This window comes from Elephantulus edwardii, unplaced genomic scaffold, assembly GCF_000299155.1.
Source record: "Elephantulus edwardii isolate Elephantulus edwardi_28Jun2011 unplaced genomic scaffold, EleEdw1.0 scaffold00056, whole genome shotgun sequence".
Lineage (NCBI taxonomy): Eukaryota > Metazoa > Chordata > Mammalia > Macroscelidea > Macroscelididae > Elephantulus > Elephantulus edwardii.
Window position 1 is genome coordinate 15581026 of NW_006399806.1, and position 25117 is coordinate 15606142.

The window sequence follows — 25117 nt, forward strand, 5'->3', positions numbered from 1 at the left end:
TTTTTTAATACTTCCGGGATCATTTAACGTTCTGCCGAAAGCATCCTTGATTATAGCAACTCGAGGTTTGAATTTATTCTTCAGTTCCTTGAGCTTAAGTTATGCTGAGCGACATATATGCTGAACTTACATATACATCAACATATATATATATCGCCTTATATATATATCAACTAATATCTTAATTAATATATTATCTGAACTAATAAATGTTGTTGTTGTTTTTAAGTGCTGTCGAGTCTCAGGCAACTCATAGAAACCCAATGAACAAAAGTCCTAGTCACCTCCTGTATAACTTTCATCTTCTCTCCAGGTTCATAGGGTTTCCAGAGGCAAGCTATTATGGAAGTGAATGCCAATCCTGCTTCCAAGCTTGTTTTAATCGGAGAGTTTCACCAAACACTGTCCACCATGGGTAACCACTCTTGCATTTGACTCCTCAGTGTCACAGTGTTTGGCTTCACAGCAACCACAAGTTACCTCTGAACAGCAAGTGGACATACCAGGGTTGCATGATCTAGAAGAATGTTTCACCAAAAACAATTAAAGGCAGGCCTGAGGGCCGCAGGATTTTAATCTAGGGCCTGGAGCAGGCTCTGCAGTCTTGATCCCACCCTTACTTACCCTTTCTCTAAGGGTCAGGGCCACCCATCTACCTTTGAATGCCAAGGACAGTGACACACAATGTGAAAGACCCCAGAAACTTCCCTTACCTGGCTGCCACCAAGAGGAGCCGCCATGGAGACGCCAGCCATCCCACCTGCTTAGCTCGCTGACTTCTAGGGTGTAGAGAGACTCCAACCCCCAAGCAGTGTGAAGGATTTTAAACTAGGGCCTGGAGCAGGCTCTGCAAGCTGGACCCCACCCTTACTTACCCTCACTCTAAGGGTCAGGGCCACCCTTCCACCTTTGAAGGCCAAGAAGGACAGTAATATACAACGTGAAATATTGATAACTAAATTAAAATCGAGAAAGGTGTACATCAGGAATGTGTCCTATCTCCATACCTTTTCAACTTACATATGGAACATATAATCTGGAAGATTGGGCTCTATGAAGAGGAATATGGCATCAGGATTAGAAGGAAACTCATAAACAACATGCATTATGCAGATGACACACTGCTGCTTGCTGAAACTGAGAAGGACCTGAATCGCTTGCTGCAGAAGGTCAAGGACTGCAGCCTTCAATATGGATTGAAGCTTATCATCAAGAAAACAAAGATTCTCACCACTGGGCCTATTGGCAGCATCATTATAGATGGTGATGAGATTGAAATTGCTAACAGCTTTAATTTGCTTAGCACCACAATCCGCACTCTTGGTATGAGCAGCCAGGCACTTAAAAGACAAATTTCACTGGAAGAGTCTGCTGTCAGGGATATCTACAGATTGTCCCAGTGCAATTTGTCTTTTGATTTCCTGACTGCTGGTGCCAAGAATATTGATTGTGGAGTGCAGCAAACTATAAATGATAACAAACTCAATCTCTTCTCCAAGTGTTTTGGGATTCCCATTCTTCTCGAGTTAGCCATAATTTGCTGTGATCCACACAGTCAAATGCCTTTGTATAGTCAATAAAACACAGATAGATATTTTTCTTGCACTCTCTTTTCTGCCAAGATCCATCTGAGATTTGGAAATAATGGCTCTAGTGCCACAACCTCTTCTAAACCCACTTTGAATTTTTAGTCATTCTCTATCAATGTATGGTACCAGTTATTTTTATACATGGACTGCCAAGAAAACAAATAGATTCATCCTGGAGAGGGTTAAACCAGGCTGCTCCTTGGAGGCAAGGATTCTAGGGCTTCACCTGACATACTTTGGGCATGTTGTAAGGAGAGACAGGTCTTTGGAGAGGGACATCATGCTGGGCAGAGTGGAGGGACAGCGCAGGAGGGGAAGACCCTCTATGAGGTGGACTGATTCAGTGACTGGGGTAATTGGGATGGATGTGTCAGGGGCAGTGAGGTTGGCACAGGATAGAGCAGGGTTTAGGGCTGTTGTACATAGGGTCGCTATGAGTTGGAAGTGACTCGACAGCACATAATAACAACAACAACAATCTTCAGCAGAAATTTGCTTGGATGTGATAGTACTGATAATTGTTCAATAATTTCCACACTCCATTGGTTCACCTTTTTTTTTAAATGAAAATAAATATGATTTCTTCCAGTCAGTTGTCCAGTGTGTTTACTCAGATCAACAATCAATACCCTTGGCAACAGCAGTCAGGAAATCAGCAGATGTGTTACTGTGTTAGATTGGAAAAATTTGCTGTAAAACACCTCTCCAGCATGTAAAATAACAATGATATCATTCTAAAGACTCAAGTGTGAGTGATCTAACCTGTAACCTTCACAATTGCATTTGAGTGCTGGACAGTGACTAAGAATGACAGAGGAAGAAACTATGCTTTTGATTTTTGGTGCTGGAGAAAAGTATTGAACATGGACTGCCAAAAGAACAAAGAGGTCTGTCATGAAGGGTGGAAATAGGTTGCACCTTGAACAGGGATGTTGAAACTTCATTTCACATATTTTGGGCCTGTTAGAGACCAGTCCATGCTCAGAATGGTAGAACATCAGCACAACAGAGGAAAACCTTAGAAGGGATGAAAGGGCACAGTGTCTGTGGCAATGGAGTCAGCTGTGTCAGAGACACTGAGGTTGATTTAGGATAGGACAATGTTCAGAGCATTTTTCATAGCATTACTATGAGTTATAGGCAACTCAGTGGCACATAACAACAACAAATAGGTGTATGTGTACGCGTGGGGTGTGTGTTTAGGGACCACTGGTGGCACAAAAAAAAAGAGTTGTATTGTCAGGCCAAAGGTAGGTAGTCCAAATCCACCAACTGTTCTATTGCAAAAAAATGGAAGTCTCCTCTCATGTGATTTATAGCCTCTGGAAAATCAAATGGAGAGTCAGCTATGATTTGGTTCTGACTTGAGGGTACATAACACACACTCACTCTCTCTCTCTCTCTCATCTTGTTTTTCCTTTTCTTAGAGTATTACCCTTTTCAGAATACTCAGGCAGGACCAATGAATGCACAGACCATAGATGTTAGAATTACCTTTGTCCAGTATTTTCTTATTAAGAAAATATCAGACTATTTCTAAAAGTTTCCTCTCTCTTAGAGAAATTTACCTGGATTTTTGAAAAATTATCCAGTTATTATAGTTTCTGTACTTTATTGGCAGTTCTCCTGAACTTTCATGTACCTGCTTTGCCTGTATTGTTCCTGGAGAAAAAAAAACAACCAACATTTTGTATATATCAGCATAGCTATAATTTAGCATAAATTGCTACATTTAAATCTCCACTCTCAAGGGAGGGTAAAATCCTTGCAAGACAGCTCTTGTTATATACTTTTAAATATTATAAAACTGAGATTCAGACAGAGTTAGGTAATTAACTGATTTAAAGTCCTTGCTCCCTCTACTGTACTCATATTTTTTTTCTTATGATATGTTAGAACATAACGAGACAATTAAGGATAAAAGCATGTAAGAGGCCAGAGGTTGGTCTTGTCTAATGCTAGGGTTGGTTGTTCTACCTGTAAGTCCAAGCTAATTTTACTAGAATTTTCCCAAGTGGCTCTGCTTCCTGTTTTGCTTTTTTTATAATCTGCTTCAAATCATCTTGGCTTGTCTTTTCTCTTCTTTCCACAGCCCTTGTTGTGACAAATATAATTACCGTAATGAAATATATCTTACTTTCAATTATCATACAGGACACATAAAATGCCACAACAACTACTACTAAAATTGTATTCTGGGCTTGTAATTGGATGAAGATCTAAGGTTTATTGAGTCCTATTTTTTATTAATCAATTTCTAGTTTATGTGTTCCAAAAAATAGTTCATAACACTATTGAGTATTAAATGACTTTCATAGTAGGAAAAAGACTATTGTTAATAAATTCACCTTTTACATAATAGTAATATTTATGCCTTTAGTAAATACATAAAAATCTCAATCAATACTAACTGCAAATTAATTTCCCAAAATGTAAATGTATTAACTTAGTTTTATATTTGTATCAATGTGGTTTTCAGTCACATATAATGCATTTTTAAAATATTTTCCAGCTCTCCTTCACTTTTATTTTTAAGTTTTGATGAATATTTACACAACAAAACTACCCCTCCATTCAACAATTTATACACAAAATATTCAGTGATGTTAATTACATTCATCACATCATTTTAGCATTCTAAGTGTTTCAATTTCATAAAGTAGACTGATTGTTCTCCCATATTCTTATCTACACTTTATAGTAATTGTTGATTTGGTATCTTTAAGATTATTAGTTAAAAGAACATAGTATTAAGGGGAAGACTCTTTACTTTTGAAGTTAATTTTCAATTTAGTTAAAAAGTGACTGTAGTGGAGAATTTTGCTTCCTATTTAAAGAGTATCTCAGCATTATAGTCTCAAGGAATTCTCATCTCAGTCCTGCAAATATGCATTCTTTTAGAAGTTGAAGTCTATTTATCATTTTCTCCCTTTCTGTCAAGGTCTGGCACTATATTCCTGATAAAGATGTTTATTTGTTGTAGTAGCCACAATGTTTCTCAGAGTCAGCCACAGTTTGTTATGATCCACACAGTCAAACGCCTTTGCATAATCAATGAAAAACAGATAGACATTCTTCTGGTGTTCCCTACTTTCAGCTAAGACCCATCTAACATCAGCTACAATATCCCTAGTACCATGACCCCTTCTAAACACAGCCTGGACCTCTGTCAGTTCTCTGCTGATGTGCTGTTTCAGTCATTTTTGGATAATCTTCAGTAGAATTTTGCTTGCATGTCATTTCCTTGCCACAAGGCCACCAGAGTATAACCATAAATAAAAAGAAAATGTCCTCCACTTCTTCCTCCCCAACATCTAATAAATGTCAATGAATAATTGTATCTATATATTTGTGTATTCTTTTCCTCTTACAAAAGTGAAATCATGCCATGTTTGTTCTTTTTTTTGTGATTGATTTTTTTAATCGTTATGATGTCTTCCTGGTATGTCTTGTTCTTGTAAGTATTCTATTGTATGTATGTACCATATTTCATCGATTTGCCCATTGATCTATCTTTTTGTCATAGTAGATAGTGCTGTAATGATACAGGTATATGGTTGTTTATTTCTATTCTATTAGATTCCTAGGCTATATATCTAGTAGTGGGATTTCTCATTCTATGTAGTTCTATTTTTAATTTTTGATGAATTGCCACACTGCTCTTTAGAGTGTGCCACTTTTTTCAATTCTCAAATTGACATCAATACTCCTTACTAATCTGTAGAGTTTCCTAACTTCAGATTTTCCCAGTGCATTGGATCTCCTTATTTCCTGACTGCTGGTACCAACTGTGTTAATTGTGGATCCAGCAAGATGAAGCTGTTGACAGTTTCAATATACTCTCCATCCATCATGATGTTGCCTACTAGTCCTTTGGTAAAAGTGTTTGTTTTCTTATTGAGATTTAATCTGAACTGAAGGCTGCATTCCTTGATCTTCTGCAGCAAGTGATTCAAGTCCTCCTCACTTTCAGCAAGCAAGATTGTGTCATCTGCATAAAGCAGGTTATTGATGAGTCTTTTTCCAATCTTGATGTGGCACTCCTCTTCATAGAGTCCAGCTTAATGAATAATTTGTTCAGCATACAGATTTAATTATTGAACAATATCATTAATATAACATGCAAGCAAGCTTCTGTTGAATATTATCCAAAAATGTTTGGAACAATATGTCAGCAGAGAACTGCCAGAGTGCAGGCTGGATTTAGAAGAGGTTGTGGTATTAGGGACATTATAGCTACTGTTAGATGGAACTTGGCAGAAAGCGAAGAATACCAGAAGAATGTTTATCTGTGCTTCATTGACTATGCAAGGGCTTTTGACTGTGTGGATCACAACAAGTTGTGGTTGACTCTGAGAAGAATGGCTATCCCAGAACACTTGATCGTGCTAATGAGAAACCTATACTTGTCCCCAGAGGCAGTCATGAGAACAGAGCAAGAAGACACTACATGGCTCAAAATCAAGAAGGGGATCCATCAGGAATGTATTCTGTCTCCATACCTATTCAATCTGTATGCAGAGCAGATTATCCAAGATGCTGGGCTGTACAAGGAAGAATGTGGTATCAAGATTGGTGGAAAAGTCATTAACAACCTGCGTTATGCAGATGACACAACCCTGCTTGCTGAAACTGAGGAGGGCCTGAAGCGCTTGCTGCAGAAGGTCAAGGACTGCAACCTCCTATATGGATTGAAGCTTAACCTCAAGAAAACAAAGATTCTCACCACTGGGCCAATTGGCAGCATCAGTATGGATGATGAAGAGATTGAGACAGTTAACAGTTTTAGTTTACTTGGCTCCACAATCAGTACTCTTGGTAACAGCAGCCATGAACTCAAGAGACTAATTGCATTGGGAAAGTCAGCTGTGAGGGACCTTTCAAGAGTACTGAAGAGCAATGAAGTCGGGCTGGAGACTAAGGTGTGCCTGATCGGGGCTATTGTCTTCGCAATTACGTGCTATGCATCAGAGTGTTGGACAGCGAATAGAGGTGATAGAAAGAGAATTGATGCCTTTGAGCTATGGTACTGAAGAGGAGTATTGAATATACCATGGACTGCTAGGAGAACAAACGGGTTTGTCCTTGAGAGTGTGAAGCCGGAATGCTCCTTGTATTCAAGGATTCTGAAGCTTCATCTTGCATACTTTGGGCATGTTGCAAGGAGGGAATGATCCTTGGAGAGGGTCATCATGTTTGGCAGAATGGAGGGGCGGTGAAGGAGAGGAAGACCTTCGATGGGATGGATTGATTCTGTGACTGGAGTGGTGGGAATAAGGGCGTTTGAGATAACTAGTTTGGCACAGGATAGAACGGTGTTTAGAGCTCATGTACATAGGGTCGCTATGAGTGGCAAGAGACTCGATGACATAAAAACAACAACTTACAGATTTAATAGGTATGGAGAGAGAATACAACTCTAACTCACTCACTTCTCAATTTTAAATCATTCAGTGTTCCCCTGCTCTGTTAGCACAGCTGCCTCCTGGTCCAGATATAGGTTCTGCATGAACACAATTAAGTGCTCTGGGATTCCCATTCTTCTCAATGTCAGTCACAACTTGTCGTGACCCACACAGTAAAATGACAATTGCACCCAGTCATAGAATTATACTTGGAAATTCAAATAACTCAAGAAATGCTACTTTTAGTGACAAGACTTTTGAAAATGTAACTTTTTATTGCTAAAGAGCTAGGAAAAAAGAACAAACTTCTGCAAATTCTGCAAATGTCATAGTAGCTACACTTATTTTTTTCCTTAAAAAAGATTTTTATTTTCCACTGGTTTACTTACAAAGTTTATATGCATTATTTACACACCAAATCATTCCTATTTTCTTTATCCATCTATCCATCCCTCTGTCCAGTACATATTAAAACTTTACAAAACATCTGCTTATGAATGAAAACAAAATTGAGTTCTAAGATTAGATAATGATAAACTTTTCACCATAAATGCTCAGCAAGATTTTGAATGGTAAAAATAACATTTAAGAACATTAAAATTGTGTGTGTGTGTGTGTGTGTGTGTGTGTGTGTGTACTATGCAGTTAAAACCAACCCATAGCTGACTCTTTAGTGGATTTTCAGAAGCAGTTGATTGTAAGGGAGGAGATTGCCCATCCTTCTCCCACAAAGCAATCGATGGACTCAAACTGTGTGCCTTCAGCATTGTAGCACAGCTTCTTGCCCCTAGGCCATCAGAAGTTTTATATTATACTTTTTCTAAACATTTAAGACCTTAGCAACTGAAGGTCTTAAATGTTCTCTTCCTCCGGCATAAAGCTCAGGGGAACACAAAATTCATTATCAACACCTAGAACCCTGGTAACGGCTTCGCTGGCCAGTCCAGTGAACCCACTTGTTCCAGCCCCTTGGGATTCACTTGTGACACAGTTTCCCTCTGAAGGTTGGCCTGATGCAGTGGAAGTTTTGGTCATTGATTTTTATCCTTTACTGAAAATGTTAAAAAGTTAATGCAGTTAATCGATAGAGAAGTGGATACAAGCTGAGAACTGAGAAAATCTTAACATGAACAAATTGACTTTAAGGGTTAGTAATAGTAATACTCACGCATTGAGCCACTATTTGTGGGTTTAAAGAACCTCATATTATTGTGCTATTGTGATTTAAGAAATTGGAATATTAATGTCGATTATTTTGAGTTGTCTGTCACTCATTGGTAACTTTTAAAAAAATATTGTTATTAATTTTAACGAAAATTTACAAAGACTTTGGATTTCCGTTTATTCATCATTGCACTTTTCTCCCTGCCCACCCCTCCCCCGCCAGTTCATTCTTCTCTTTGAAAAATAAAAGAAAAATTCTTTCATTTTTATGCAATCCCTCCCCCCATTCCACTATGCAGCCTTCGATCTGGACTCCTGTCATGACAATAATAATACGTAATCACATATCCATTTTAAACAGTTTTCTCCCTCATCTGTTTCAATGCAGTATGTATTATTTATCCCATCTTTCTCAGTCTCCACCCACTCCCTATGCCAGGCCCATTTTACAACAGTGGCACTATGTAGTATTTGTCCTTTTGTGACTGAAATATTTCACTCAGTATAATGTCCTCTAGGATCACCCATTTTGAATCATATTTCATTAGTTCCTTGTTTTTCAAGACAGTGTGAATATGTCACAGCTTCTCTATCCATTCGTTTGTTGATGGGCACTTAGGTTGTTTCCAACTCCTTGCTATTGTGAACAAGGCCGCGATAAACATGGGTGTGTATATATCTACTTTGGGGGAGCAGTTCTGGTTTCTATGGGCTATATTCCCAGTAGTTGAATTGCTGGGTCAAATGGTATTTCTATTTGCAGCTTTTAAGAAAGTGCCATACTGCCTTCCACAATAGTTGCACCATTTTACACTCTCACCCACAGTGAATAAGGGTTCCAGTTTCTCCACAACCTCACCAGCATTTGATGTTTGCTGTTCTTTTAAATTTTGCTATTCTTACTGGAGTGAGATGATATCGCATAGTTGTTTTACTTTGCATCTCTCTTAGAGCTAGGGATTTTGAATATTTTTTCATATGTTTGTTGGCCATCTGAATGCCTTCTTTGGTGAAATGTTTGTTCATATCCTGTGCCCATTATTCAATTGGATTGTTTATCTTTATCTTGTTGTAGTGGCTAACTTTTTTTTTTTAAGTACACCTTTGTTTCATGCAACTTTTTGTATCTGATTTTATAAAATGCAGTCCCAAGAGCTGCTGGTCAGACTCCACTAACTGTGGAAACCTGAAGAAGATTTCTCAAAAACGGAATGTAAATTTCCTCTGTGCCATTTGATGTGGGAAAGTTGTAATATGTTACTCTTTTATTTTTCTTTCGTGTTTATAATAAAACACTGTAAGTGGGGAGGATATTTGTGTGAGTGGGGTTGTACGAGGTAGACTGAAGGATAGAGACTGTCTAAAAACAACCCTATGTTGTTCTTACTGGATTGTCCTTTTGTAACTCCAGCTGGTTTCTTTTGATTTGGACCTTGCAGTTTCTTGGGAAATGGTTTGAGGGAATTGTTTGCCAGAGGTATTTGACGCTCTTTTGCCCTATTGACTCTGTATGGTGGAGAGTGTTTGGTGGAACTCCCCGATTACAATAAGCTTGGAAGCAGGAGTGGTATCCACTTCTAAAATAGCTTGCTTCTGGAAACCCTATGAATTTGGAGAAACGATGAAAGTTATACAAGGCTTCAGTTCTTTCGTTCATAGAGTCACTATGAGTCGTCTAAGACTTGACTGCACTTAACAACTTAAAAGCAACAAACATTTAAGATATCTCTTCCATATACCTTCATTAATGACAGCAATATTCTCTTTGAACTATCTGGACAGATGAAATATCTCAGCACAAATTTTCTAAGTTCCTTGTTTCCTATGCAAATCTCCAAAAGTATATTACAACCAAGAACTCTGTTGTTGTATACTATCTACTTGAACTGACTCATAATTAATCATCCAGGAGGTTCTTCAAAGACCGTAAGCAGCACAGGAAATTGCATAGCTTTCCTTTGGTAAGTAGCTGGCATTCTTTAGGGGTGGCAACCTAAATTCTTACCACTAGGACCAGAGCTTCCTACTAAGAAGTATGTTGTTGTTTTTGAGCATTGAGTTGGGACAGACCTATAGCTTACCCTCCAGTGGGTAATTTTTAGAGGAAAGAGATTGACCATCTTTCTCCTGAGGGACAATTGGTGAATTCTGACCTTGAACTTTTGTATGGACAGGGAAATTCTTTACCACTAAGCCACCAGAGTTGTTGTTGTGTACTGTAGAGTCTGATCCCACCTACAGCTGAGCCTCCAGCAGGTTTTCAGAGGCAGTTTATCACTCAGGAGCATACTGTACATCCCTTTTCCACGGAGCTGCTGGTGAGAGTTCAACCTTGTGCCTTTGGGATTGCAACACAGTTTCTTGTCGAGTTGAAATTCTTAAATAGGTTCACCTCACTGTCATTGACTTTTTGATGCAAGAGTAGGAAAAATTGTTGATTCCTACTGGGTACATACAATGGAACAACAGTTCTTAAAAGGACTATAGCAGTTTCTAAATACTTACCTTCAGTTTGAGCCATATATTATAAGTTGGGCAGAAAGGTGAGTATTATGTTAACACAAAAACTTTTACACATTCAAAATGTTCATATTGTTGTTGTCAGTGTTATGTACCATAGAGTCTCTTCTGACTCATAGTGATCCTATGTACAACAGCCCTGAGCCCTGCTCTATCCTGTGCCAAACTTATTTCTCTGACACACCTGCCTTCATTATATCAGTCACTAAATCACTCTATCTCATCAAGGGTCTTCCTCCACCAATCCAAGAATGATGTCCTTCTCCAAAGTCTGGTCTCTCCTTGCAACATGCTCAAAGTATGTAAAATGAAGCCTCAGTCTTCTCAGATGCTCCTCAGCAATGATAAAGCAAACTCTGGTTCATACAGCAATATAAGAGGTAGAGGGAAGTTTACTTATAACTAACAACTCAAATAAATTTTTAGAAAATTGTGTTGGCCAGGAAAAAAATCATTTCCCAAAGGTTACATAATACTATTTTGGAATGGCAAAATCATAGACAAAATCAAATTAGGGGTTTTTAGGGATTAGTGATGATATTTGAAACAGAGTGAAACATTCTGATCTCTCAATATTTTTTTTACATGTGCATATGAAACTGCAACTAACTCAAAATAAAACCTTAATAAAATAAGTGGCATTAAAATGTCCACACAAACTATAGTCTAGGAAAGTAATTACTATTAGAAAATTACTATTAGTTTACTGTTAAAAAACTATATAATAAATGAAATACATTTTAATGCAATAATTTGCTAACTCCAAAATACTAGATATTCCTCAAAAGAAGATGTGTATTATTTCCTAAATTAAATATATATGTTCTGATTTACAGAGAAGTCCTACTTGCCCTTTAACATTATGTAAAATTTCCCTAACTTCAAAATGTTTTGGGCAATCTAGTGGCTTAAGGAGCTGTGTTGGCCTCTAGGATAAGAAACTGTATTGCCAACCCAAAGGCCGGCAGTTTGAATCCACCAGAAGTTCTTTAGGAGAAAGATGGGCAAGCTTCCCTATGATTTATAACCTGCTTCCTTTTAGCTCAACTATAATCAATCAGTGACTTACTACATAGTGATCCATTGGCTAGTACAAAACCTATAAATCTGCAGTGGTTTGAATCTCTCAGTGGCTCCATGAAAGAATGCCAAAAGTCCCTCCAGTTATGATTTACAGCCTCAGACCTCATATAGAGTTCATATGCGTCAGAACTTGGACAATTATCAGTGAGTTTATAATCCTGAATTTGAAGAGGTTAAACCAACTCTTATTAATAACCATTTTTCCCATCATCACAATTGTCTTCGCTTGCTGCACAGATAAACTTTGAATCATTGAAAAATATTTTAATCTTTTCTTACAGTCAAATAGAACTACAGAACAATGTGCACATGGTCAGACTTAAGCTACAAATGTTTAAAAGTTGTAGTAAGAAATGGATCTCATTCATCACACTCCATGCAAGTTAATATATATGGTTCTTATAAATGAAGTCTGGTCCTCCAGCCATTAGAAAGTTGCTCTGGCAAGCCAAAGCCGTGTCTCTTCAGTACTGGTATACACCAGAGGCTACAGAAAGAAACATGATCATCCTCTTCCCATATGACTTGCACCACAGAACCCCAGTGGAAAATCAACTATGCGGAGGTCCCACTTTTATGACAATAAGTTTTGAGAGTTTGATGCAGAATTTTATAGTTAAATTCTAAAATGTCTAGGTAGAATTAGAAAATAATATCTATCAAAATAGTAAATCCTATATCTGAGGTACTTGGTCTGGCTAAATTTACTGGTCCAGATATAAATTGAAGAATATTTTTTTTAATCACATTACAGTTTGGCCTAAAAGTTCTCTTCTTGGTGCTCTAAAGAGTCAGTTAGCATATTGAGAAAGTTTAAAAAGAGGAAGGGTAAAGGTTTTAGGTTGTGCAAGGAATTGGTTAAAAGATGTTTGTCAATATTATTTGCTTAGCTTGCCCCAAGAAAAATATCTTGTTCCATACATTTCCAGAGGTTATAAAATAGAAACGATGTGCTAAGAGGAATTATAGTTTAATAATCCTGTTGTAACCTTTTTCCTCCCAAGTAACCCATACCTATGAGCAGGAAGTCTTTTGTTATTCTACCCAATAAAGTACTCTTCCTTATCCTGTAATTTAGAACACCTACCAAGGGGCTGATACCTCCTGATTCACAAATCTATCAATAAAACTGTTTTTACCTCTAACAGAATGTAATACTCTAGCTTTACCAGGACAAAATCTTTCAACTGTATGAACAAAAAGACAGGAAAGATGATAATAAACTAAGAGGGAAAATATCAAATTGATTTCACAGAAAGAAATATATCCACCACATACACAGCTTAAGTTGCAATAATGGACATTCCTTGGATGCAAGACTTCAGTTTTGGAATAGTAGTTTACTTAAAAAATGTATTAATAATGGGAAAATAAATTAGTATTCAATTTTAAAATGTACATGAAAGCTCTAAAAGCACTAGAGTTATAAAACAAGAAGAACAGCAGCAAAAACCAGATTTCTCTTATTGGTTTAGAGAGCATAATTCAATCAGCCCTGAAATCTTCTGTACTTTACCTTGTCTAGGAAAATAAAAATGCAGAATAAAGAGGTCAGGCAGAGAGGGAAAACAGATTACCATTTCATTAGGCAGATGATTGAGGAAAAATGTTTTGAAATTTGTCCATCATGCCTAACTGTCTTCATGGACTGAAAATCCTTGCCCTATAACCTGTTCATGCTGAAGCAGATTCTTAGTTATATTGTATGAATTCTTTTTCCTTAGGAGGATGCAATAATGAATGATAGTTGCTCAAGAGGCAAAAGTGTCCAGATAAAGGTTGACTTATGAAAAAATAATTGCTACTGTAATAATGACTATTCAGAAAAAGAGTATACTCAACTTCGAAAAAGCCTAACCCCTGAATACAAGCACACAAGACAAAGTTTCACCCTCTTCTAAGGAGCATTTTAACTGCATTTCCTCCAAGATATAACTGCCTGTTCTTCTGGCATCTATGGTATAATCAATACTCTTTGCCAACACCACAATTCAAAGGAACAACATCTTCTTCCTGTCTTCCTTAGTCGTTGTTCAACTTTACAAGCATTTGAAGTGATTTAAAATAAAATGACTTGGTTCCACATATTTTAGTCTTCATGGTCATATCCTTGCTCTTTATCCCTTTAAAGAGGTCCTTGGCAGCAGACTTACCAAATACAAGAATTCATTTTAATTCCTTACTGCTATTTCTATGGATATTGGTCATGGATGCAAGTAAAATATAATCCTTGACAACTTCTGTCTTTTCTTGTGTGTCATGTTTTTTAGTGATCTTTTTTCAGAAAGATAGGTCATATAATCACAAAGAGAAGAAATCAAGGAGCTGAACAGAAGATTTCAAAGGGCAGTGCAGTAAGACAAAATATTATAATGAAATGTGTAAAGAGCTAGAGTCAGAAAACCAAAGGAGCCAAACTCCCTCAGAATTTCTTAAGCTGGAGGATCTGAAGAACAAATTCAAGCCTTGAGTTGCAATACTTAAGGATGCTTTGGGCAGAATATTGAATAATCCAGGAAGCATTAAAAGAAGATGAAAGGAGTGGACAGAGTTATTGTACCAAAAGGAATTGGTGGACACAGAATTTCATGAAACACAGAGGAGCAAGAACCTGTAGTGATGAAGGATGAAGTTCAAGTTACTCTGAAAGCATTGACAAAAAACAAGTCCCCAGGAATTGACAGCATACCAACTGACATATTTCAACAAACAGAAGTGGCCCTGGATGTGCTTACCAAGTTGTGCCAAGAAATCTGGAAGAAAATGGACTAGAAGAGATCTATAGTTGTTCCTATTCCAAGAAAAGGTGACCCTACAGAGTTCAGAAATTATCTAACAATATCATTAATATCACATGCAAGTAAGATTCTGCTGAAAATTACCTAAAAGTGAGCAGCACGTCAAGAGAGGTTATCCAGAAGTGCTGGCTGGGTTTAGAAGAGGCCATGGTATTAGGGATATTATAGCTAATGTTAGATGGATATAGGCTGAAAGCAGAGTGTAACAGGGGAACGTCTATCTGTTTCACAGACTATGAAAATGCATTTGACTATGTGGATCATAACAAACTGTGGCTAACTCTGAGAGGAATGGGAATCTCAGAACATTTGCTTGTGCTCCTGTGAAACCTATATTTGGACCAAGATGCAGTCTTCAGAACAGAGCAAGAAAATACTGCATGGTTCAAAATTGGGAAGTGTATATTCCAGGGATGTATTTTATATCCATACCTTTCTAATCTATGTGCAGAACAGACAATCCAGGAGGCTGGGTTCTATGAGGAGAAATGTGACATCAGGATTGGAGGAAGACTTATCAACAAACTGTGTTATGAAGATGACACAACCCTGCTTGGCTGAAATTGAGGTGAATGTGAAGTGATGACTTTGCACAATCTAATGGTTAGAGACACAAATCCTTAACACAACTGAAAAAACCACATGTAAAACTTTTGACTTGAGAAAATCTTATTTACTCTTAACCCAAAGTCCTATCAATAATACAAATTATCAATACATAATTTGTCATATATGTTGTAGGAATAAGAGTAGTATATTTTTATTATGAGATTAAAAAATTATTTCACAAAATGGGCAAGATTTTCCAAATCTCCTAACGTAGTTACATTAATGACTTCATGGATTCCCTTCTCTTAGTTCACAGTGGTTCTTACACTGGATTCATTTACCCTTTTTTATTTTTTATAAAAAATATTTTGTATTAGTTTGCTTACAAAGTTTGTATACATTATTTTTCATACTATCCTTTATACACATTGTGTTTCATACAGTCATTCCCATTCATTACATTTTACAAAATTAATCAATACTGAACCATGCCCACCATAGCTTTGTCTTTCCAGATTGCAGTCTTCAATCTATTATATATAACAAATGATTCAACTTTTCCCTTCAGTGTCATGACTTTTCTTTCAGCATCATTTGTGGCACTTCAAATGGGTAATTTTATTCAACGTTTATTGTCTTCAATATGCTTTAAAATATGCAATAAAAGATAGAGTTAATTTTTATTGTGATGCAAAATTTACTGGAAAGGACAATTGCTTATATGAAGGTGCTTAGTGTCACATGACTGTTTCAAAATACTATAAATAAATAAAAACATGCATAAATTCACCTGAGGAATTTAAAGTCATGAAGGGTCAACTATGTTATAAAAGCACTAGGTAATTAGGATGCTCACTAACATATCTTTCCATTCCAAGAACTCTTGATCAAGACAATTATAGCTGCAAATGTTGTTGTTCAGTACCATGGAGTGAGAACTGACTCACAGCTAACCTTCTGGTGGGTTTTCCAAGGCAGTAAATCACACAGAGGAGATTGTCCATCTTTCTCCAAAGGAGCAGCTGGTGAATTTGAACTGTGTTCCTTTGGGATTGCAGCACAATTTTTTACCTACCACAAGGTCCCCAGAATTCCCTAGAGTTATAAGTAACAATTGTTCAATCTGGGAAATAATTTAAGAGAATATCAAGTCATTAAATAAATTTTAAATGAATAGCATAAAAACCCACTTACTTCTGAAATTCCAAAACTATTTATATTTTCCACTGACTCAGAATTCTGGATTTATGTCTACCAATCCTCAATCATTGGCCTTACACAAACCTAATCAAGTGTGCAACTTGACAGAGAGCAGTCTGAAACTAAATGTTAAAACCTCCTAGCTATTGCAACTCTGCTTTTCCCACTTAAGAGATGTTATTAAGATTCACTCACTTCTATCTAGTTGGTTCTAACTCACAGTGACCCTCTATTGGGTTTTTTAAGTGATAAGTTTCATTGGAAGAAGACTTCCTCTCCTTCCTTGGAGAAATTATTAGATGTGAATGTGTGGAAACGTGTGGTCTTTGAGTTAGTAGCACAAGTAGCAGTGGATTATACCTCATGAGCCCTTTCCAACTTCACCTCAACAGGTTGTATTAATGATAATTTCATAGAGCCAAAATACGACAGTCTTAAGAAGTTTAACTACTAAAATTATAATTTAGAATGCTCACATATCAAGATTGATTTAACAGATATAAGAATTACAGGTTTATTCTGACAGAATAAGTTGTACTTCACAGTCATATACTGAAATGATAAAAATTCTGTAGCAAATGATCAACAATCTCTTAAAAAGTCTTGCAAAGCCATAATATTTTCATATTAGGTGTATTTTCTTAGAGAATATTTTAAAGACTTGTGAAAGGAGTACTATGCACCCTCTGAAAATGTACAATCATTTGTGGGCAAAAAAAAAACAACAACAAAAAAAAACCCCACAAAACAACAAAAGTGCTACCCCGAACTAAAATTAAAACAAACAATGTAATAATGCATTGATTTCTGATGAGAACCGCTGTAACTCGGAATACAAATTATATTCTTTACCAAGGTCTTTCTAGTGAGGTGCATATAGTCATTCCACAAAAAACTTTCAAAGGCTTTTGTATAGTCATTTTTCTATCAACTGTAAGTGCAAAATCCTTTGTTGAAACTTATAAAAGATAAATATGCGTCAGAACAACCTAGAATCCTAAAGATACTTGTTCTCAGTTGTTGTTGTTGTTACGTGCCGTTGAAACCCTATGTACAACAGCCCTAAACTCTGCTCTGTCCTGTTCCAATCACACCATCTCCGATACACCCATCCCAATTGCCTCAGTCACTGAATCAATCCACCTCATAAAGAGCCTTCCCCTCCTGCGCTGTCCCTCCACCCTCCCAAGCATGATGTCCCTCTCCAAGGACCGGTCCCTCCTTACAACATGTCCAAAGTATGTTAGAAGGAGCCTCAGAATCCTTGCCTCCAAAGAGTCACCCCGTTTGACCCTTTCCAGGATGAATCTGTTTGTTTTCCTAGCGGTCCATGGTACCTTCAATACTCTTCTCTCTTCTCTAGCACCACAGCTCAAAGGCATCAATTCTCCTTCTATCCTCCTTAGCATTGTCCAACTCTCTGATGCAAAACAAGTGATTGCAAAGACTATGGCCTGTATCAAACACACCTTAGTCTCCAGAGAGACACCATTGTAGTTAAAAAAAAAAAATTCTCATTTATATAACATCAAGCAACATCTTATTTTCCTGCTTCGTTAAGAAAACTGTTATCCTATTAAAATGTGCGTGTGCGTGTGTGTGTGTTGAAATTAGAAATTTTTCATGATTACATTAACCTAAGTGCCAGGATTACAACTCAAAATTTAGAGTTCCATCTGTGGGTTGATATGACAAGAGAAGAATAATAGCATTGACTCTATCTTACAGAGACAAATAATGGAAAAAGGCACAGCCTGAGGGTAGCAAATATAGTAAATGTCCTGTCAAAGTCCTGATATTCCAGGGGATTTTCTATGTAGATAGAAGGTAAACGCAATGCAAAATTAGCCAAAATAAGAGATGAACATAGCTTCAGTTTTTATTTTTGTTTCTGAGAGACAAAACTTTATCCTCCCACCACAGAGGAGGAAATTCACAATTGCATTCTAAAAGAAAGCATTCCAATAAATGAAAATAGTTCAGATGGAAATTAAGGACAAAACCTATACTGGTGATTTGGGGTTTGCTCCTACTGGGCAGTTAGACAAACTAGATTGTGAAATGCTTCTGCAGACAACAAAGCCCTATAAAAATGCCAGCCCATTAATCATGAGTGATTTTAATTACTGTGGTATTGATTAGTATAGCAACTATGCAAAATGTAAGCCAGACACTATACTTTCCTGAGCTTGCTTTTTTTTTGTCCTCTCAGTTTCTTGAAGAAGTGACTTAACCAAAGCCTATTTTAATACCCACAAAAAAGAGCAAACATTTAAAAAAATTTAAAGTTGAAGGTTGTAGAAGCCTTCAATGAGAAATTATTGAAGACAATGGAATTCCAGTTTCTCTTAGAAAGCTCAGATTCTTCAAAGAATGTTCTGCAAAGTATTATGCCTCTAGGGAATGGTACAGTCAATTTTTTACAATAAATGTGTGAACAGTTCTATTTGGATTTATTCCTTGAATTGAATATTTATAGTTATTTTTAAATATGCATATGTGTTGTACTTTGCAAAGTATGTATGTATATCCTGTACCTTGAAGCTTATCTTCTCTGAACTTGTGAGGATATCGTCTTCCTATACATCATTTCAAATCACGCAAATGCATTAAGGAACATTTTGTTTGCTTGGTTCCACAATCAACACTCTTGGCACCAGCATTCAGGGAATCAAAAGATGAATTGCACTGGAAAATGTGCTGTCAGGGACCTCTCCACAGTACTGAGAAGCAACAATGTTAGCCTAGAAACTAAGGTGCACCTGATTCAGGTCATGATCTTTGCAATCACTTGTTATGCTTCAGTGAGCTGGACAATGATTAAGAATGACAGAAGAATTGATGCTTTTGAGTTTTGGTGCTAGAGAAGAATGTTTTTTGTTTCTTTTTTTTTTTGGATAGGATTTTTTTTCATTAATTTTAATGGAAGTTTACAGAGACTTAGGGTTTCCAGTCATTCATTGTTGCACTTTTCTCCCTGCCCACCCCCACCCCCACTCCCAACTCACCCTTCTCCTTGAAAAGTAAAAGAAAAACTTTCATTGTTATGCAATTCTTGAACATACTATGGACTACCAAGGGGACAAACAAGTTTGCATTGGAGAGGGTGAAACCAAGTTTCTTCTTGGAGGATAGGATTTTAAAGGATGTGGCCACGATAGACCATTCCTTCGAGAAGGACATCATGCTCAGAAGGGTAGAGGGACAGCACAGGAGAGGAAGACTCAGGATTAGGTGGATTGACAATAATGGAGTAACTGGGGCAAGTGTGTCAGAGTCAGTGAAACTTGTTCAGGACAGGGCAGGATTCAGAGCTGCTGTACATATGTTTGTTATGGGTCACAGGCGACTGGACAGCATATAACAACAATAATAAAAGACTATAAACAGATTAGAAAAGAATTGACTCTATTCTTATTTTACATGAGTTTATATATTCTTTTTGGTGTGGAGTCTGACTAGACCAGTTTTTTTTCAGTCTATGGTGGTACATAGCTTCTGATTAATTTAGCTTCTTGATTCATCTGTTCTTTGGCTACTTTTTTTTAATGGATGAGTTTTAGTTTTATTGCTGTTGTTGAGTCATTTTGTTAGTGTTTCCTTTGTCATTTCTTATTATTCTCCCTGAGAGAGATTTCATCCTGATTCATTAGAAGGCAGGAAATCAATCAAGTTCTCTTTTTTACTACTTCCTGCTGACAATAGACAATACAAGTTTCAGGGCATAATCTTCTCTCACAATATTCTCTTTAAAATATGTTGCCCCTTTTGCAACAGGAAAAATATAGATTACTATGGTAACTGATTTTGGAATTTAGATGTACTGCTATCAATCATGTTTAGGGACTTAGGTTTGAGTTTTATTTAAACATGAAGTTACTGCTGTCTAGAGAACACAAGTTTAACTACAAAATAAAAATTACATGGGCCAAAAATTAAAAGTAATAACATTCCAACAAGAAATAATAACAGTGGTAGAAACTAAGTTACAGAGGGAAGATAGTTCTTAATGGTGCTCTAGACGTCATCTGTCAGTTGAGCGTGGGTGAAATATTGTCCATACTTCTTTGTTGACACATTGCTTTATGTCATGGGTTCCATTAAAATACTGAAACACAAAGGTTTCTGTACTATAGAATTGAATGGTTAGGAAACACAGATGCAAGAACAAGACTATGTTATTTATTGTTCTCAAGTCCTTTATCAGCCTCCATTTGCCATTGAGAATTTTTTATGGCAAAGTTAAGGATTTTATAGGATAAGTCATTTAATTAATTAGATGAGCTTCTTTTAATTGTCTAATTGTAGGGACCAGGCCCTTGCAACTTTCAGATGATACTCTATATTGTTTCTATTTTGGATAGCTCTTGGTAGCCTAGTAGCAAGAAGTTGTGCTGCAATCCTAAAGGCACATGGTTCAAGTCCACCAGCTGCCCCATGGAAGAATGAAGGACAATCTCCTCCTGTGTCATTAACTGTCTCTGAAAACTTGCCATAGAATCAGCAACGAGTAAGTTCTGACTACATAGTCTACAACAACCACTATCCCACATTTAAGAGCTATTTTAATAGGCCTCAGCCCAGAGGCCCACATATTTGGGTCTAGATCTCTAATTTCAGTACCTACTGGTGAGGCAGAGGCAAGAGATTAAAGAAATCACTAAAAACGGAGGAGAAAACAACTAGGAAGTTCATATGCAAAGCAGAGGGACAATAAAAAACTGCTTACAAGGTTCCAACAATTAGGGTATAACATGAGGAAAAACATGGGAATAAGGGCTCCTGTATCCAGAAGAAAATGTATACACCTCCTAGCAACTTCAGTGCCCATCTACTACTTCTCTGGGAGGATGTGAAGGTTTGAGGAGTCCTCCTTTACTACTGAAGAATTAAACCACATAATCAACCAACTCAATCTAGGCTAATGGATCTCTCAAAAGCTAAGTAGACATTCTTCTCCAGCATGTATGTATTCTCCAGGATAGATATTTTAGGTAACAAAGCAAGCCTCAAAAACACTGAAATAATACAAAGCATTTTATCAGACCACAATGCTACAAAATTAAAAATAGAAACTAAGAGGATAAATTTGGGGGGGGGGAACCAAAAAGCCATATACTTGAAAGCATAATGATTACACCGTTTGCACATGAGTGGGTGATAGAAGAAATAAGAAATGAAATGTAAAAGTTTCTAGAAACAAGTGAGAATGAAAACGCAATTTATCAAGTCCTCTGGGAAACAGCCAAAGTAGTACTTAAGGACAATTCATAGTAATAAGCAAACACATCAAAAGATCAGGAAGAATTATAATACAATATTTAACTCAACAGCTCCAACAAACAGAGAAGAAACAGCAAGAAAATGCAATAATCTCTAAAAGAAAGGAGATCATAAAAATTAGGGAAGCTTGGAAGAAGTACATCCAGAGTACACCTTAGAAAACAAATAAGATTGTTGTCCCATGTATTTTGGGCATGTAACAGGAGGGAGAAGTCTTCAGTAAAGGATATCATGCTGGAAAAGTGTGGGGTCAGGAAAAGAGAAGAAAAGTCTCAACAAAATGGACAGACAAAAAAAAAGTGACTGCACCCAATGAGCTTAAGCACAGTAGAGATTCTGAGGATGTTGCAAGACTGAGCAGGGTTTTAGTTCCTTAAATAGAGAGTCACAGTGAGTCAGAGCTGACTCAATGGCACCTAGCAACAATAAACATCTAATTATATCTTCTCATTTTTGCTCCTCCTCCCCCCTTTTCTCTTGGTACGTTAGCTACAGTATAAATCTAATTTTATCAATAATTATAAAATGTGTTAATTCATCCAGCATATGCTTCCTATTGTCCAGTCTATGTCAGATGAATAAAGGAACAGAATAACTTCCTTACTGTCAAGAAAGCTTACATTCTGGTCTGGGAGAGCAAACTGGTCTGAGTACAAAAATACTTAACTAGAAAATACCCTAAATGAACTCATAATCAATTTTAAAACTCAATAAACAATGTGGTAAGAAAAAGAAAAGTTGAGGGAGAAATAAATGGAGAGACAATAGAAAAACAATTTAAAGTATAAACAAGACCAGGAATTGGTTTGTCATAAACATTAATGAAATCAACAAACCACTAGCAAAGATAACAAAGAGAGGTGGGGAAGACATAAATAATCTTATTAAGAGGTGAAAATGAAAATGTCACAATAGAACCAATTGATATAAAAAAGGTTAATAATGAAATTTTATTAAAAACTGTACTCAAAAAAATCTGAAAGCCTAGTGGAAATGGACAAACACTTAGAAACTCACAACCCACTCAACACATACTGAAATAAAACATCTGAAAAGACCCATGATAAAACAACTTAAAGAAAAACTAAATGTCCTGGAGCAGCTGGTTTTACTAGCGAATTGTACCAAACATTCAGAGAAAAACTGTCACCAATTCAACTTAAAGTATTTCAGAAAATAGAAAAAGATGAGATATTCCCAGACTCATTTTATGAAGCAAATACATCCCTGATAAAAGTCACCAACAAGAACCACAAAAATAAAACAGAATAAAAAATGTAGACCAATACTTCTCATACTAGTTGCAAAACTCCTCAACAAAATCCTAACCAATACAATCTAACAGTGTGTGTGTGTGTGTGTGTGTGTGTGTGTGTGTGTGTGTGTGTGTACACGGGAGCATCCAGCATCCAGAGAGAAGCAAGAAGATACAATAGGAAACTAACAACGAATAAGCTAGCAGAGGTATAGTTACTTGTTCTGCTTTACATTTTCTATAGTCCCTTACTGTAGCTCCTTAAATAGAGCAATCTGGTTGAATATAAATGTCTGCAAAGGCCTACTTCCAGCACTATGGATCACAGTGCAGATGAAGTGAATCTGAAAGATGAGCACATAGGTATTAGCACATCACCTGAGTTAGTTGCTGTTGAAGCCTTTCCATGAAGTGATTTCCATGTTCTCTTTTGCGACTTGGTATGGCTTACAAATCTATAACCAGAAGCATTCCCTAATGACTCAGGAGGACTTATGAAAATCTGACTTGTGTAAAAATATTCTACACTGGGAAAAAATATTGCAAACCTTTGCTAATTTATATTGTCAGAATCCAAAGAAATATGTATGTATGGGAATGTGGTCAATTATTTCCAACTATGAATTAGTGCTAGACAAATGAATGAGTCACGGAGGATAGAAAAAGCAGAAATGTCGGATTCAAAACAATTTCCACAAACAAACTTTTGTGAAAAAATAAAGAATAACAATTGTATTTATCTTACAAGATTATTGAAAATATTATCTTTTTTTCTGTATAATGCATGTCTGTCAGATACTATTATAAAAAAAGGAAAGAAAAAAAAACCAAACCAAACAATAAAGACACAAATTGAAACAGACTAAGAAGGATTGGCCTTCCACTTCCGAAATGACAGGCCTTCGAAAACCCTATGTACAATAAAGCACACTTAGACTAGCAGAAATGGACATTGAGACTGAGATCTTAGAAATGGAAATACAAATAAGGAGGAACAGCTGTAAGCAGACACTAGTGATTGGAACGTGAAAGGTGAGAAGCATGAATGTAGGAAAATTGCACATTGCTAAGAAAGAAATGGAATGCATAAATATTGACATACAAGGTAATGGCAAAATGAGATGGCTTGGCATGGGACATTTTGAATCAGATGATCATATGACCTACCATGCCGGGAATGAAAAGGTGAGGAAAAAATGAGATTGGCTTCATAATTTAAAAAGTCGTTTCTAAATCCATAGTGAAATACAATGTGGTGAGTGACAGGATAATATCCATATGCTACACACACAAGGAAGTCCAGTGAATGCCACTATCATTCAAATATATGCATCAATAACCAGAGCCAAAGAGGAGGAAATGGAAGATTCCTACCAATTTATGCAATCAGAAATTGATCAAACATGCAATCAGGATGCATTGATAATTATGGACAACTGGAACATAAAAGTTGGGAACAGGAAAGAAGGATCAGTAACTAGAAAACTTGCACTCGGTGAAAGAAATGAGGCTGGAGATAGAATGATAGAATTTTGCACATTCAATGATTTATTCATTGTAAATGCCTTTTATAAGAAACACAAAAGCAGGCTATACACATGGATTTCACCTGATGGTATTCATAGGAATCAAATCAATGACATTTGTGGAAAGACTGCCTGGAGAAGCTCAGTATCAGCTGTGAAAACCAGGCCAGATGCTGATTGTGGGACAGACCACCAACTACTCATATGCAAGTTCAAGCTGAAGTTGAGGAAAATTAAGTTAAAAAATCCGTGGGACCTAAAATTTGATCTTAAGTCTGTCCCACCAGAATTTCAAAACCATCTCAGAAACAGGTTTCTTGGTGCCTTGAGCACCAATGAGCATAGACCAAATGAGCTCTGGGAGGATATCAAGAAAACCACCCATGAAGAATGCAAAAGATCATCATAAAGGCTGAAGAAGAAGAAAGACCAAGAGGGATGTCAGATGAAACTTTGAATATTGCATTAGAGCACTTAGAAGCCAAAGCTAAAGGAAGAAATCAAGAAACCAAAAAGCTGAACAGAAAATTTCAAAAGGCAGCTTGGGACAACAAAAAAAGATACTATAATGAAATGTTCAGCCAGCTGAAGTCAGAAAATCAAAAGGGCCGAACTTGCTCATTGTTTCTTAAGCTGAAATAAATCCAAGCCATGGGTGGCAATACTTAATATTTTGGGTTGATCCAAGATGGCGGCGGAGGCAGAGACAGCATGGTGAGCTGCGGGAGCAGCAAACCACTTAAAG